General features: G+C 45.3%; 1 protein-coding gene across 2 annotated transcripts in view; it reads left to right on the forward strand.

Annotated features, from left to right (window-relative positions):
* The window catches only part of CNTN5 (contactin 5), a 2,165,994-nt gene that overhangs the window by 2,007,269 nt on the left and 140,985 nt on the right, over positions 1-17,740 (forward strand). The window lies entirely within an intron of this gene.

Consider the following 17,740-nt stretch of genomic DNA (forward strand, 5'->3'; position numbering starts at 1 on the left):
GAGGATGGAGATTCCCTGGCCTCATGGTAGATCCTACAGCAGCCAGCTTGTGCGAGCCCATGGGTCACACAACTGGCCGATGGAGTTGCCGATGATTCAATACTGCATCCTGGGACACAGCTCAGATCAAAAAAGCTTCCTGCTGCATTACCATATTGGTGCTATTGCTGCTGCTTCTCTGTAAGCAGCAGCGATAGCAAATCCAACCACATCTAAATCAGACACAATATGCTCTCAACAGTGCTTAGTAGTTCTCAGTTGGGACATCTCCCTTTATAGCTTTTACTCACATATGCTCCACAGATCTCAGCTGTGGCTCCCAGTACTAACACACTGTCTCCAGATCTTAACCTCACTGTGTGGTGCTTCTGCTGCAGTTCCCAGCACACCATCAGTGGGTATTCATTGGCACTTTGCACCATTCCAGTTTCATTGCATGTCCAGTCTCTCTACTCAGACCTGCAGCACCTAATCCCGCTCTCCTACTCCACTCCCCGGCATGTCTCAGTCCCCACTGAGCATGTGCAACCACAGAACTCTCTTCCTATTGAGAAATTGCCCCTTTTTAGCGCATTGAAGCTCCACCTAGTGGCAGTCTTCTAAACTCTAATGTCCATTGGCTCCTACAGAGCCAGGGGTATCACATATCTTTGTATCCCCAACATGCGGTTCATTTTCTTTTACACATTACCTCCATCACAACTCCAGGGCAAACCTTGATTGTGAGGAGAAATTTCAAATGCCGTTACATTACATCATGGCAGATACTGTAATGGCTCATTGTATAAGTGTGAAATAAGTTTTTTCATTCATCTAATACAACAAAATTAAATTTCCACTTGCGCAAAATGAATCAGGAAACCCAAAAACTTCAGTCTAAATTGGAGATTCTAGTCCACAGATCATGAATCACTTGGCTTACACCCTAAATAAATTCAGAATTTACAACACCAAGATATAAAATCGACTATATGACATACTGTATACCCACCAGAAACTGAAAGAGCCCAAATACACTGTCAGTATTTATCATTTTAATGCAGGAAATATAGTAACAAAATGAATCTCTTATAAATTAGATCTTCAGACAGCGTGTGGGATTCAAGTCATGATTAGAAGTGTCAAATCCGTTTTCCAAATCGCTTTGTTACAAAATAAAATGACATGTAATTTAACCTCCCACTCGGGGACCTGAAGAACTACAGTATGATGACTCGGAACGATTGAACGCGTTAATATACTGTACAATCCTTTAGGCACCCATTCTGTGAAGCCTGCAGAACGCTCTTTTCACTGCCTCACTGGAGAAACTTGCAGACGTTGCAATTCATCAATTTTCTGGGGAGTTAATGAATCAAACGGCAGTCATACTAAAATGTGACTTATCTCCAGATATAAAGGAAGCAGCTGTGGTTTCATTGTATGATAAGAGTGTTCTTCATCAGGTGGCACTACATAAACACTATAGGCTCATTTTAGGAAGTGGAGATTCTAATTGTGGACCTGATTTAGAGGTGGTCGGGGTTTGATATGCGCATGCACCCATGGGACACTGAGCATGTGTCCGATGGTTGCCACTGGTGGATGCATATTGAAATTGCACGGAAATCCATGCAATATTGATAGGCGTTCCTGGGCGGTGAGTGGGATAGCTTTCATTGGAGGGCGTGCTGGTAGGTGTGTCGTGGGCATGCCGTGTCAGGGACTGTGCCAAAAGATGCAGTTCCACTAGCACCAGCGCCCGTGTACTGGCGAACAATCTGAGCTACCATAGAGTTGCACTAATGTCCGATGGTACAGTCAGTGGGGGTAATTCCAAGTTGATCGCAGCAGGAAATTTTTTAGCAGTTGGGCAAAACCATGTGCACTGCAGGGGGGGCAGATATAACATTTGCAGAGAGAGTTAGATTTGGGTCGGTTATTTTATTTCTGTGCAGGGTAAATACTGGCTGCTTTATTTTTACACTGCAAATTAGATTGCAGATTGAACACACCCTGCTGCGATCAACTTGGAATTACCCCCAGTGTCCGCTCGAAGGTGCGACTTTCAAGGCACCACAACAGACTAGAGCCGCAGTCGATGTCATCTCAGTTGCAGTGGTGTGCGGTGAGGTCAGTTGCTGGTGAGGTACTGGCCGGGGGGCGGGGCGATGACGCGGCGAGCCGTGATTGACTCACAGTGGCCATCTTTGATTTCTAAAATGGCTCTGCACTACAGCGCCATTTTTGAAAGTGGCAAAGCCCTCAACTATGGTGCCTTAATGGCTGCAGGGACTGGATCCATGATCCAGACCTGCAGCCAAAATGCCCGTTGAGTCCCGCCGCAGGAGTCCTGCCACCCGCCGCAGAAGTCCCGCTGCCCACTTACGCCGCACAAGCCCCGCCGCCGCATTACTCCCGCCGCATGAGTCCCGCTGCCCGCCTCTACCGCACAAGTCAAGCCACGCCGCCCGCCGCCACTGCATAACTCCCACCGCCGCTGCCTGCTACCGCCCAATGCCGGGTTCCGCGCCGCAAAGTGCCTGCGCATCAAACGTGATGAACAGGCAAATGTAGTATTTGTGTATGTGTTGTGTAGGGAATTTTAATGAATAAAAAAAAAAAAGTTGGGATTGGAGTGGGGAAGGCGGGGGGTGGTCGCTGGGCAGGAGGGGGCAGGCCGGCGGCGTTTGGCCGCTGTTTAGCGTTTGGCGGTCTGGGCAATGCAGGCCTGCCTGGGATGTTGGGGGGGCAGGCCGCGGCAGCTGCGTGACATCACACGCAGCCGCTGCGACCCTCACGGTGACGATAAGCTGCTGTCAGCGCGTAGGAGCTGCGCTGCCTGGGAGCTGCTCTTCCAGTACAAAAACATCGCCGCTGTGCAATGCATTTGTACTTGTGTGGGGGGGTCGGGCCTGTGCTGGGCGTCCCCCCGCATGTCTGTGTGACTGATTGTAGATATGCTAAATTTAGCACATCTACGATCAGGTCTGAATTAGGCCCATTGTCTCCACACTATGGGGAATATTTATCACAATCCGCATCTGAGATGCAGATGTGATACATTTGACCAAAATCACATTGCGATAACTGAATACATCGCAGGGCTGTATCAATTATCGCAAACAGGGAGGGGAAGGGGCAGAGATACAAGTGGGGAGGGGTCAGAGACACAGGAGGGTAAGGGGCAGAGACGCGGGTGGGGAGGAGGCAGAGACACGGGTTTGGTGGGGGCAGAGACGCAGGTGTGGTGGGGCCAGAGACGCAGGAGGGGAAGGGGCAGAGACACAGGAGGGGAAGGGGCAGAGACACAGGAGGGAAAGGGGCAGAGACACAGGAGGGAAAGGGGCAGAGACACAGGTGGTGAGGGGGCAGAGACGCAGGTGTGGTGGGGCTAGAGACGAAGGAGGGGAAGGGGCAGAGATACAAGTGGGGAGGGGGCAGAGACACAGCAGGATAAGGGGCAGAGATGCGGGTGGGGAGGGGGCAGAGACGCAGGTGTGGTGGGGCTAGAGACGTAGGAGGGGAAGAGGCATACTGTAGGCTGCTGCAGCCATATCTGACGTTCCTGGCCATTTAGGGGAAAACTTATATTAGTCACAATGCTTCTCTGTATGAGAGCATCGGGCAGGGAGAAAAGCAGGACAGAGGGAGGAGCAGAAATGGGGTGAGGGGGTGCATGGGAAAATCTGTGACCCCTGTGGTAACTGCTACATATTGTAATGTAATGTAACTCCAGACGTCCCCACTGGCCTGGCCACCAGCTTAGCCCCTGCTGCAAATACAGCTGCTTAGAAAGCAGTTCAAAAGTACTCACACTCAGACTCTCACAGCATATGGGCTGAGCGTCCGGGAGGCGGGGCTTCCAGTGGGTCCGGGAGGCGGGGCTTCTGAGTTCAGACAGGTCAGGGAGGCGGGGCTTCAAACTGGCCAGGGGGCGGGGCTTCCGACGGGTCCAGGAGGCGGAGCTTCTGGCAGCACGGGAGTCGGGACGGAGCATCTAACACAGGTCAATCACTGAGGTTGTTGTTCGGTGGGGTCCAGGGGCGGTACTCCTGCATGCAGGTCACTGTCAGTGCTGCTGCTGCCTCTGCTGCTGCTGCCCAATCACTGTGACAGGGGCGTGCTTTCATGGGCTGAAAGCACGTCCCTGCTGCACTGAGGCACCTCTATATGTGCCGCCTCCAATGCTTTTTTAATGGGCTTTTACAGCCCTCTGCATGGCCACGCCCTCTGCCCACTCCCGGCCATTTACAGTTAGCAGCGAGAGGCACCGTTCAAGGTGCCTCTGAAATCTTTTTTTTTATGCTAAAAAAGATTAGGTTACTATAAGAAGATACTTATGACACAGAACATGTCATAAGTATCTTCTCTGTATTCTTTTAATTCCTTTAATCAGCTGAAGTATTAGCATACATTTTCAATAGCTGCTGCTACCTCCGTCTACCCCTAAATTAGGCCCTGATGAGGAACCAAAATACCTGTTGCATGTATAACTTAACAAGAATATGGGTAGAGAAAATAATTTAGAGGTTGCTTACTACGTGATGCCTTATTTCAATGAGAGTTCATATCATACCCCTAGTCACTGACGTGGAGTAAAAAATAAAAGTAATAAACTACCCTTGTAGCTAAAAAATCCACAAAAACAAGTGGGCGCTAGTGTGCTGGCTATGAGACAACTAAATCGGTAATGACTGCTGCTTCACAAATTGAGGTGCTGAACCTCAAAAAGACAGAAACTGAATAACAAACACAGTGAAGCGCTGTCATGAACGATATTGTTATTTATTTAAAATAATCACAATGTATTAAAAGATAAGAATGAACATCCTGTAACTAAAAACATATAACCTCTTAGTAACATGCACGAAACACTGTAGCAATTTGGTATGTCTCGCTGGAGAAACTTCCCCTATAAACAATGTGTCCGTTTGTGCTTGGGATGATATATTGTAGCACTCTGCAATTGACCAGACCTCTTTATATGAAACTCCACACGTGGGCTAACTGGACATATGAGCCCGTTGGATATTTTTAAAGATATAAAGTCCATCCATGATATGGAAGTTGACAAAGTTCACAGCTATATGATCCACTCCGTTATTAACGGGGATTGTTATCACCTCCTAGACTCCGGTGGTGTTAGGCAGAACTTGAAAGGCTTAACAAAGGGGTAGTATATTTTATATATGCTATATGGAGCACAATAACAGCTTTTAAGCATAAACGCTATTTGGCAGTCTGTTAGTTATGCTTACCCCAGCCACTGTAGCAGTGCAGTTGATTGTATAATAACTGTGGGCGCCGGCTGCCCGCTTTCAAGCACTGAAGCCAAGGACGGTCTGACCGGAGCTGTGGGTGACTGTGAAAACTTTCCCCGTGGTGTGGATATAAAAACTCGACCGCTCCCTCACGGTGATTGATGGGAAGCCATCAGAGACAACTTGTGTCCTGTGTCTCTGTGGAGGTCTGCAGAGTGCCACAAAGACACAGGACACAAGTTGTCTCTGACTGATTAGTTGTTTTTAATTATTCTTCTTCTCCTAAAAAATAAATAAAATAAAAAGCTCATTGCTTATATATGGATATAGAAATAGAACTGTATCCAAAAATGGATTTATCAACAAAATATGGATTGGGACTAGATATTGTACATAATAACTAAAAAATATATAAATTAATTTAATATTATATTATTAATAATAATGATAATACAATGGGGTCGATTCTATTCGGCAACTTAAGAATAGCGCCGGGAATTAGCTCCCGACGCTATTCAATTCAGCTCCAGTTAAGTCGGCGATGTCCCGTTCTCGCCGACTTAACAGGTAGTTTTGTCGGGAGAACGGGCATTCTCCGACTTAACTACCCGCGGCGATGCTGATTCCCGACAGAATCAGCCTCGCGCCGGCCGCGAGGCAGCACTTTTGTCGGGTTTCTTCTCTCATCCCCCGGGGATGAGAGAAGAATTCCCAACAATTGCGGGTCACTAGCAGCTGAATTGAATAGCGTCGGGAGCTAATTCCCGGCGCTATTCTTAAGTTTCCGAATAGAATCGACCCCATTGAATGATCTACGAAGAAGACATATTTTCTTAAGCATCAGTTAGAGGGGGAGATAGGTTTAAGAAGCTCTGTCGCAAGGAGGCATTCTGGATCTATAAACTTGGAACTATGGTCCCCGCAGGCCTTAATGACACTATAGAACTCAATAACATATAGCTGTGAACTTTGTCAACTTCCATATCATGGATGGACTTTTATATCTTTAAAAATATCCAACGGGCTCATATGTCCAGTTAACCCACGTGTGGAGTTTCATATAAAGAGGTCTGGTCAATTGCAGAGTGCTACAATATATCATCCCAAGCACAAACGGACACATTGTTTATAGGGGAAGTTTCTCAAGCGAGACATACCAAATTGCTACAGTGTTTTGTGCATGTTACTAAGAGGTTATATGTTTTTAGTTACAGGATGTTCATTCTTATCTTTTAATACATTGTGAATTTTTTAAATAAATAACAATATCGTTCATGACAGCGCTTCACTGTGTTTGTTTCCCTTGTAGCTGTACAGTTCACAGTCTAGGGGCTCGATTCAATAATCTTCCCCTGTATAGCAAGTGGAGCAGTATGCCGCGTGTCCGGTAGCTTCTGACTCGCTGGGGGGAATTCAAATGTTTGAAAAGTTGGTTGGTTGTCTGTTTTTCCCTGTCTATTAGATAAGGAAAAAACAGACACCCAACTGACTTTTCAAACAATTGAATACCCCTTATAAATTTTTGGGCCTGATTCATGTTTTATAAGTAAAGCAAAAAAGCAAGTAACTTTGCCTCTGGCACAACCAATGAAGCCATGCAAGGGGAACAAATACATTTATATTGTTTCTATACAGGGTAAAATACTGGCTGCTTTTGCATGTAGCCCACAAATACTGTGCTTTATTTTTAAACTGCAATTTAGATTTCAGTTTGAACACCCCCCACCCAAATCTTACTGTAAACAAAAATCAGCGAATCTGGGGTGAGATCAAACCACGAGGTGGGACACACACACACACACACACACACACAAGATAAGGTTCCATTGCCTGTATTTCCATGTGGTTGCAACAGGAACTCACCCTCTTTGCAGCTAATTGAATTGACACCATAGAATGCTTGGAAGAAATAGTTTAATATTAATGAGAGGGCTGAGCCTTTCTTTTGTGCGTGAACCACAGCTAATAAGTATAGAGTTACTAGGGGATATAAATGGACAGGTGAAATCCCTGCTGTAGGAGCACTATACTAGTATACTAATCCTTGCACTATATTATATATACAGTAGTAGTCTAGTGATCTCTCAACACCATGATTAGCAGTGACAGTTTGTAGAGGGGTGGGTGATTTAAGGCGGAGGTTGCCATCTAGCCATACTTGCCTACCTGACCCTCTCCATGAGGGAGAAAATGCTCTGTTCCTGGACTTTCCTGGTAATGTATGATTGCCATCACCTGTGGTGAAACACCTTTCTTATCAATTAACTAGCTTACCACAGGTGATGGCAATCATACATTACCAGGAAAGTCCAGGAACAGAGCATTTTCTCCCTCATGGAGAGGGTCAGGTAGGCAAGTATGCATCTAGCTGACATAAGCACAGTGCACACTCTAATACAATATAAAATAAACGTTATGGTAAGAACTTACCGTTGATAACGTGATTTCTCTTATGTCCACAGGTATCCACAGGATAACATTGGGATATTGTCGAGCGACAGCGAAAATGGCACCAAAACGGTCACGAGCTTTCTGGCCTCCCAGGATGCATTGGGGCCTCCACTATATAGTCCCGCCCACTGACTCAGTCAGATCAGTTCTTTCCACAGCGATTATAGGCAGGAACATTAGGTAGAGACCTGTACAGGCGATAAGAACACACATGCACACCCTTCCATACAAGAAGGAAGAGGTTTTTAGTGTTTGTCTAGATCCTCAAATCAGATGCGTCCGGGTGGGATCCCTGTGGATACCTGTGGACATAAGAGAAATCACGTTATCAACGGTAAGTTCTTACCATAACGTTTATTTCTCTGGCTGGGTCCACAGGATTATCCACAGGATAACATTGGGATTCCCAAAGCCATTTTAGTGGTGGGGACGCTCCTGATTGCACAGGAGGACCTTTCACCCGAAGTCTGCGTCATGAGAGGCAAAAGTATCCAAGGCATAATGTCTGATAAATGTGTTTATGGAAGACCATGTGGCTGCCTTACATATCTGTTCTGCTGATGCACCCTGTTGTGCTGCCCAAGAAGGACCTACCTTACGTGTAGAGTGTGCAGAGACATTAGCCGGAATAGGGAGATCTGCATGAGAATAAGCTTCAGATATTACCACTCGGAGCCATCTCGCCAGCGTCTGTTTACTAGCAGGCCAACCTCTCCTATGGAATCCGTAGAGGATGAAGAGGGAATCTGTTTTCCTGATGGCACTAGTACGATCTATGTAGATTTTTAAAGCCCGGACCACGTCCAGTGACGCTTCTCCCGCAGATAGTCCCGATACCTGAAAAGCTGGGACTACAATCTCTTCATTCAGGTGAAACTTTGACACCACCTTTGGAAGATAACTAGATCTCGTTCTGAGAACTGCTCTGTCTGGAAAAAAACTTAGGAAAGGAGACTTACATGATAATGCTCCTAAATCTGACACTCTTCTGGCTGACGCCATTGCCAGTAAAAAAAGAACTTTAATCGTTAACCACTTAAGATCTGCTCTCTCAAGTGGTTCAAACAAAGGACCCTGGAGAAATTTAAGAACTAAATTCAAATCCCAGGGAGCTGCAGGAGGAACAAATGGAGGTTGAATATGTACTACTCCTTGGAAAAACGTACGTACATCCTGTAGGTCAGCAATCTTCTGCTGAAACCATACAGTCAACGCTGAGACTTGCACCCTCAATGAAGCAACCTTCAACCCCTTATCCAAACCTGCCTGCAGAAAATCCAAAATTCTAGCTACTTTAAAGGCTCTTGGATTGTAATTTTTTCCAGAACACCAACGAATATAGGCTTGCCATATTCTATGATATACACGGGCCGAAGAAGGCTTTCTTGCTCTAAGCATGGTTTGGATTACTTGCTTTGAAAATCCTTTAGCCTCTACGATAGAGGTTTCAACAGCCACGCCGTCAAAGACAGGCGATCCAGATGACTGTGACAAGGACCCTGCATTAACAGATCTGGACGTTGAGGGAGCAGTATCGGTGCTTCCACGGACATTCTCCACAGATCTGTGTACCAATGCCTTCTTGGCCAAGCTGGAGCTATTAGAATGATTGCTCCTTTTGCCTGTTTTATCTTTCTCACTACTCTGGGTAACAGAGATATTGGAGGGAACAGATATGCCAGCTGAAACCTCCATTCTACTGACAGTGCGTCTACCAGGACTGCTCCTGGGTCCCTTGTTCTTGATCCGTACCTCGGAACTTTGTTGTTTAGACGAGACGCCATAAGGTCTATCTCCGGTAGACCCCATCTGTTCACCAGTGTCTGAAACACTTCTGGGTGTAGTGCCCATTCGGTTTCCTGAATGGTGTGCCGACTGAGAAAATCCGCTTCCCAATTTAGTACACCCGGGACAAATACTGCTGACAATGCTGGGAGATGGAGTTCTGCCCACTTTAGAATGGGAGTTACTTCCTCCATCAGACTCTTGCTGTGAGTCCCTCCTTGATGATTTAGGTATGCTACTGCCGTCGCATTGTCTGAGCGGATCTGGACTGGTCTTCCTTGTAGATTGTCCTTTGCCTGAACTAGGGCCAAGTAAATGGCTCTTATTTCTAACAGATTTATCGGCAGGCGACTTTCCCTTGCGGTCCATTTTCCCTGGAACCATAGGCTTCCGAGTACCGCCCCCCAACCTTGCAGGCTGGCATCTGTCGTCAGGACTTGCCACTCTTTTATCCAAAAGGGTCTCCCCTTGTTTAAATGGTCTGTCTGTAGCCACCATGCTAGAGACCTTTTTACATTTACTGGAATCTTTATCATCTGCTTCTTTATTGTTTGATGATTTCCGTTCCATTTTGTCAAAATGAGATGCTGCAATGGTCTGGAGTGGAATTGCGCATATTCCACCATGTCGAACGTTGATACCATCAGACCCAACAGTCGCATTGCTGCATGGACTGACATTGTCTGGGCTTGCAACGCTTCCTGAGCCATGACCTGCACCTTGACTATTTTCTTCTCTGGTAAGAGAACTCTCTGTAGGTCTGAATCCAATATGGCTCCCAAATGAACCATCCGCTGTGATGGATTCAGGGACGACTTCTCCCAATTTATGAGCCACCCGTGTCTCTGTAAACAAACTATCGTCTGTTGCAGATGGCTCAACAGTAAATCTTGCGACTGTGCTAAGATTAATAGGTCGTCTAGGTATGGGAATATCCTTATCCCTTGTTTGCGCAGACAAGCTGCCATAACCACCATGATCTTGGTAAACACCCTGGGTGCTGTAGCTAGCCCGAAGGGCAGAGCTTGGAACTGGAAGTGTTCCTTGAGGATGGCAAACCTGAGGTAACACTGATGTGATAGTGCTATAGGCACATGTAGGTAAGCATCCCGCACATCCAGAGATACCATATAGTCTCCCGGTTCCATAGCCAACATTATGGAGCGTAACGTCTCCATGTGGAACTTCGGGATCCATATGTAATTGTTCAACATCTTCAGATTTAGAATTGGTCGATATGACCCATTTGGTTTCTGGATTAAAAACAGATTGGAGTAATACCCCTGTCCCTTTTGTGATGGAGGTACTGGGACAATCACACCTGACTGCAGTAATTTTTGGACTGCTTCTTGCAGGGCATTGGCCTTCGACTCTATACGAGACGGGCTGGTGCAAAAAAATCTTTGAGGAGGCTGCCTCCTGAATGGGAACCCATACCCCTGAGATACTACCTTCTGCACCCAGGCATCTGTTGTTGACTGTTGCCATGTGTGTGCAAATTGCAGGAGTCGGCCCCCAACCCTGGAATCCTCCAGGCGGAGGCCCGTCTCTTCAGGCTGAGGGCTTTTGTTCAGGTTTGGAAGCTGGCTTTTTGCTAGCCCACTGCTTCCTACCCCTGGATTTAAACTGGGGTTGTTTAGGCTCCTCTTTACCTTTCGCTTTGCTTTGCCAGCGAAATGAGCGAAATTTTAAACCCTTGGACTTAGGGTTGTAGGTAGCCGGAAATCTGACCTTCTTCGATTCAGCCTCTGACTCTAGGATATCCGATAAAGGTTTTCCAAATAATATATTACCCACGAAAGGCAATGCTTCCAATTCCTTCTTGGACTCCGCATCTGCCTTCCAGGTCCATAGCCAGACTGCTCTGCGAGCGACTACTGCCAGGGCTGAAGCTTTAGAAGCAACAGTGCTTACATCAATGGCTGCTTCTTCTAAATACTGGGCAGATTGTCTTAAACGGCAAAGACGATCCTCTTGCTCCCTAGTAGGAGAGGGGATGTCATTCTCTAGTTCCTCTATCCATTCGCCCATTGCCTTTGCTACCCAGGCCGAAGCCATAGCAGGTCTTACCACTGCACCCACAAGAGAAAAAATATTTTTCAATAGGCTCTCTACCCTCCTGTCTGTGACATCATTCAAAGAGGTAGATGACAGTGACAAAGCAGATTTGTGCACGAGTCGCAGAACATGTGCATCTACTTTTGGAGGAACTTCTCTCTTCGAACAATCTCCAGCAGGAAATGGATAATAAGAATCCCATCTCCTAGGAATCTTATACTTTTTACCGGGCGCTGCCCAAGACTCATCCATCATTTCCGTCAACTCCTCTGACGCTGGAAATTCAGCTTTCACTGACTTTGTTCGTTTGAATACAGGTGCTTTTGCTTTTAACGCTGTCTTGGCTGGTTCTTCCAGAGAAAGCACAGCCTTTACTGCATTAATGAGTTCAGCTACATCATCTGAACTAAAGCTCTGCGACTGATCATCATACGGAGTTGAATCTATTGTTTCCGCATCATCATCCGATGTATCCTTTTGTGTAGTCTGCCATACAGACGTATCTGTCTTAGTCTTACCTACCCCTTGGTTGCTTGTAGAGGCTACTGGAACCAAACCATAGGAAGGGAGCTGCATGTATGGGTTCATAGTGTAACCTAACCCTTGAGGTGGTGCTACTGGAGCTAACCTGTCCGCTATTGAAGACAGAGTCTTTGCGAACATATTCCATGGTGGCTCTACTGGAGGTTGAACTAACTCCTGTTTTTTACTTCGCTGAAAAGCGAAACAGTTTGCACACAAACCCTCATAAGTGACCAATTGAATCATATCAATTACCCCTGACTTACAAGATAAGCATGTTAGGGCTGTAGGAGTGCTTGACAAATTCTCCTCATCACTTTTGCCGCTCACAGACATTTTTTCTGATATTGACTACACAAATTTTGTGACTGAACCACACCCTATAATCAGTATATAGAGGTGAAATCAATCTGACCACAGTGCACCTGATTTGAGGGTCAGAACAGGACTGACATTACACAGAAAAGTCAGCACACATACTAGCAGTCAGTCACATGTTAAAGCATTAGACATTGTCATATGAGAATACAACCTCCATAATAACTTATACATAAGTAGGAAAATTGTACTTCTGTTTAACTGGTTCTTTTTCAACATAACATGCAGAAAACACAGTAATATACAGGTCTCATATGCAATAGGTACTAAAAATTAACAGTGCACACTAAGAAGTAGAAGGAATTTTTAGTACTGTATACCCTGCCTCCAGGGAGCGGGATACAGGGAGACTCACCACACTTCCATATCCAAGCAAAGACGCTCGAAAGACGCTGAGTGGATTCAGACGCTACTGGTGTAAACTGCCGCTCTTGGTAACTGATAACGGACACGGACGCTCACCAACGGACACGGACGCTGAGCGACTCCACGTGCATGCAGACACTAAAGGCCTGCGACTCGGTCTGGGCGGGTTTATATCCAGTGTACACAACCGCAGCATCTAAGCTGCGACCGAGTACCCTCGTGGTAGCGTCTGAGCCGGAAGTGAGGTCATTCAGTTCATGAAACGAGAGACCCGCGGGAACTGGCCATGAACTCGGAGGAGGGACGGCCAGGAGAGCGTCTGAAACCCCCTGTTGACTTAAACTCCCAGGATCGCGGCCTCACCTAGTCCTGGCGCCTATGATCCCCGGAGCATAGCGCTGTCACACTCGAGATGTTCGGCGCATCAACACGCTGTTTGTAGTCTCCACCAAATCAGCGTAGCTGTGTCCTGACCCCTCTAGTAAGAGGAAGTCCATATACTCACTGTCTCCCCATGCTCCGGCCACAGCCTGGTAACGTCTGCTGGACCTGCTAGAACATCCGACACAGACGCCCGTCGAGACAGCACTGTACCGCGAAGGTAAGCGTTGTTGCGACCCGGTGGGGAGTTGTTGGAGCGACTCTTTCTAATACACGTTTAAGACGCTGTTAAGAGAAGTCGTTCAAACCAACACAGTAAGTCTATAAAAATAAAGTAATGAAAACTTGAGGCTGCTTTCTCAGCAGCCCTGTGACCATGCGGCTTCCTGCCGCACCAAGCAAAAAACTGATCTGACTGAGTCAGTGGGCGGGACTATATAGTGGAGGCCCCAATGCATCCTGGGAGGCCAGAAAGCTCGTGACCGTGTTGGTGCCATTTTCGCTGTCGCTCGACAATATCCCAATGTTATCCTGTGGATAATCCTGTGGACCCAGCCAGAGAAAAATATGGTTTCTCTGTCTATACATCTCTTGAAAAATAATGTTCTTTTGTGTTTCACCAGTATCACCTCCATGCAGATGCCTCCACAATATTTATATCATCTCCAGATTTTTACCATTGATTTTGTACCGAATGTCTTTCTGCCAGTTCATCTTGGGTGTCTTTCACCACTTCAGCTAGTAATCTTCCCACCAGCCAAATGATCCAACCTGCCTGGATTCTCTGGGGTCTATTTACTAAGCCTTGGATGGAGATAAAGTGGACGGAAATAAACCAGCCTATCAGCTCCTAACTGTCATTTTTCAAACCCAGCCTGTGACATGGCATTTAGGAGTTGATGGGCTGGTACTTAATCTCCGTCCACCTTGTCTCCATTCAAGGCTTTGTAGTAAATAGACCCCTCTATTTCTTTTGACAACACAACTATGAACCCTATCTCTTCAGCTCGATGTCTAGTGGTCATTGTTGGCTCTCAACTGTTCCCCACATCAAATGTATCTGCTTCCTATTACATACATCTAAGAAACTTCTCTAGACTACACATATAACACACACAAGACACTACAAAACTTTAATTCATACTCATTATCTGATCTCCAGCATTAATTATCACAATCCCCTTCCTGCTGGTCTTCCCCAGACTCTCACCTTTACAATACATTTGAATTCAGCAGCTAAACTAATTTTCTTTGGAAAAAAAAAATCTTCTGCTGCTGTGCCGTCTGTCTCTATGCTGGATGTATCTATTTGACTGAGTCCAATACAAAATACCTCTTCCAACAGACAAATCATTTACATAGCTGCACCAGCATACATCAAATTCTTATACCTTCCCATAATATTCTGGCAGGTTACAACCACACTTTACAGTTCTTAGTGGAGATCCTCTTCTGTTCCCCACATTGTTGTGCCCAACATCCACAATAAACAGCTTTTCCCTTTCCTGTGGTCTTGCTTGACTTATATGAAATCTGTGTCACTTAACATCATGTATTAAACTCATATTCATATAGACCGCAGGTTCTCAAAATTGGTGCTCAGGATCCCCAAACAGTTTATGTTTTCCAGGTCTCCTCACGGAATTGCAAGTGAAATAATTGCGTGCCCCTGTGGGCCAGTCCAACCCTGGCTCCACCTGTGGATGTTTTCAGTGAGTAATGACTGCACCTGTGTTCCTGCTAGGTAACCTGCAAAATGTGGACTGTGTTGGGTCCTGAGGAGCGAGGTTGAGAACCACTAATATAAACTGTAACTTTGTGGGCAGGAACCTCATACCTCTTTGCCAGTTTCTTAACACCCAAACATATTTTATTAACGTGTTGTTCCCAATTGGAAAGCACTACACCATATGTTGTTGCTATATAAACAAGTGTTGTTAGTATTAATTGTACAGGTTGAGTATCCCATATCTAAATATTCAGAAATACGGAATATTCCGAAATATGGACTTTTTTGAGTGAGAGTGAGATAGTGAAACCTTTGTTTTTTGATGACTCAATGTACACAAACTTTGTTTAATACACAAAGTTATTAAAAATATTGTATTAAATGACCTTCAGGCTGTGTGTATAAGGTGTATATGAAACATAAATGAATTGTGTGAATGTAGACACACTTTGTTTAATGCACAAAGTTATAAAAAATATTGGCTAAAATAACCTTCAGGCTGTGTGTATAAGGTGTATATGTGACATAAATGCATTCTGTGCTTAGACTTAGGTCCCATCGCCATGATATCTCATTATTGTATGCAATTATTCCAAAATACAGAAAAATCCCATATCCAAAATACCTCTGGTCCCAAGCATTTTGGATAAGGGATACTCAACCTGTAATATGCAGTTGAGGTTTCAAAGCCATAGAGCCTGCAGAGGGTATAAAGGATGTTGAGCCCTAAAATAGAAAAATGAAAACTGATTACTGATTATGTGCCATCATTTCTAGCACATTTGAGCCTTTAGGAAATGTTAGTAAGTAGTCCTCACTGGAGCACAATCTGCATTTGTGTTTGTGTGAGCCCTTAAAACCCTTTGTAAGGATGCATACAGGGACACTGAGAAGAGCCAGCAGGTTCACAGTACCCAAGCTCAACCTGCCTACTTCAATGAGGAGCCTGAAGCTTCTGAAGAGGTCCTTGGCATTTACCAAAGGGTCCCTCGTCCCTGACCAGACCCTCTGGCCCGACATATTTCTTGGTGGCCTTCTATGCATATACAGTAATGATGCACTACACCAAAATGTCCTATTTGCCTATAATCTACAGAGGGAAGCAGTTAGCTTCTCAATGGGATCATTATACCGACGCTGGGATACCGAATGAGGACGCAATGTCGGTGTCCACATACCAACGCCGCTTGGTATGACAGCGCCACATTGCCGACAGACGATATCCCGATTGTCCTCTCAGTGGGACGCCACGGGGGAAGGGGGGGGGGGGTGTTCGGGGGTTAGGTTTAGCCAAGAGAAGAGGGGTTAGGGAGCAGGGATGGGAAAGTTAGGGTTAGGGACCGGGGAGGGAGGGTTAGGGTTAGGCATTAAGTGGTTAGGGTTAGGCACCACCGGGGAGGGTTAGGCACCTAGAAGTGAGGGTTAGGGTTGGGAAAAGGTGAGGGTTAGGGGGCTGAATGGAGGCTGTCGGGATTATGATGGACGGGATGCCAGTGTCGGTATATTGACAGCTGGCATCCTGTCCATCGGGATAACATACTGAACTCTCCTCAGAATATGGGCAAGATCTTCCAGGGAAAATAAGATCTGGGACTACTCTTGCAATTTGGGGTCACTAGGCAACTGCAATAATGAATGTCAGCCTTAATGTACGTTTTAGTTCCCATGTGTTAGTTATTGCAATTCAAGTTTCATCAAGTATTGCAAAGATTTTCTCTTTTCATCTCTACACTTTTATTCGGGCGCACCATCTGTACTTCTGTTCGGAACTGTCAGAAAAAGACGATGCAAAATGAAATGTTGTGTCGTTCTTGCTTGTCATTAGTGCAAGGCTGTCTTCTTTATGTGCCTCATTACAAACAATTAATATGCAGAAGCCTCAGAATATACTAATTATGTGTCAATATGCAAGTTTTATAACCATGTGAATGCGGTGATAAATTACACTGATCGTTATACACTACACTGAGTAATATAAACTGGATGTTTGTGGGAAATCGTGAATGTCTGGCACCTGTAACGTAGAAACAGGAACCTCATGATCACAAACTATTAATAAACGGTTCTTGTTTATGGAAATATCTGCGTAACATCACAGTAAAAGCTTATTATCTAAATCATTCTTAGCGTTTCTGCTAAAAGCCTGACCCTAAACAGATTAGGCGTATAAAAGAGAAGTAACGTGATGTAAAGTAAAAAAAAGAAAAGAAAAGTTGTGAAATGTAATAAAACATCTTACTTTTCTTTTTTCTTTTTCTTTTAACTCACAAAGCCTGTCACCTGCCACATTTGCTTTTTATTTGCATATTACCTAGTAACTTGTGCACTATATAATCAGCGAAAGAGACTGCGTTCCTGTGACCCCCTATGCCTGGGAGAGAGGGTATAATACAGCTGCCACTGTGCGCCCTCTTGCAGCTGGCTGTCTAGATAATACATAGCAAGAAAGGAATAGAAAATAGGGAAAGCTAGCCCAGGAGAATGTATACAATATGCTGACAGTCCAACTCAGCTTCTGATGGTAATTGTCACCTTGAGAACATGCCACATTACTCCCTCCTGGGCAACCGGAGGCACGGAGAAACACTTCATTGCATTCTTGCTAATTAGTGTATAATGTAATGTGCTATATAATAAGCAAATATTAAAAAAAAGAAAAATCATCAGCCTTGTGACAGATATTCTTTAAATAAACAAAGACTTCATCATCTATCTTGCAGACAGCTGGTGATCCCTAGATCAGCAGCTCAACCCCTTTTACGATCCCTGAAAATTTCCCCTGTCTAGGCCTGGGAGAAGGTCATTGTAGTGTAATGTATATACCTTT

The sequence above is a fragment of the Pseudophryne corroboree genome, chromosome 2, assembly GCF_028390025.1.
Source record: "Pseudophryne corroboree isolate aPseCor3 chromosome 2, aPseCor3.hap2, whole genome shotgun sequence".
NCBI classification, from domain to species: domain Eukaryota; kingdom Metazoa; phylum Chordata; class Amphibia; order Anura; family Myobatrachidae; genus Pseudophryne; species Pseudophryne corroboree.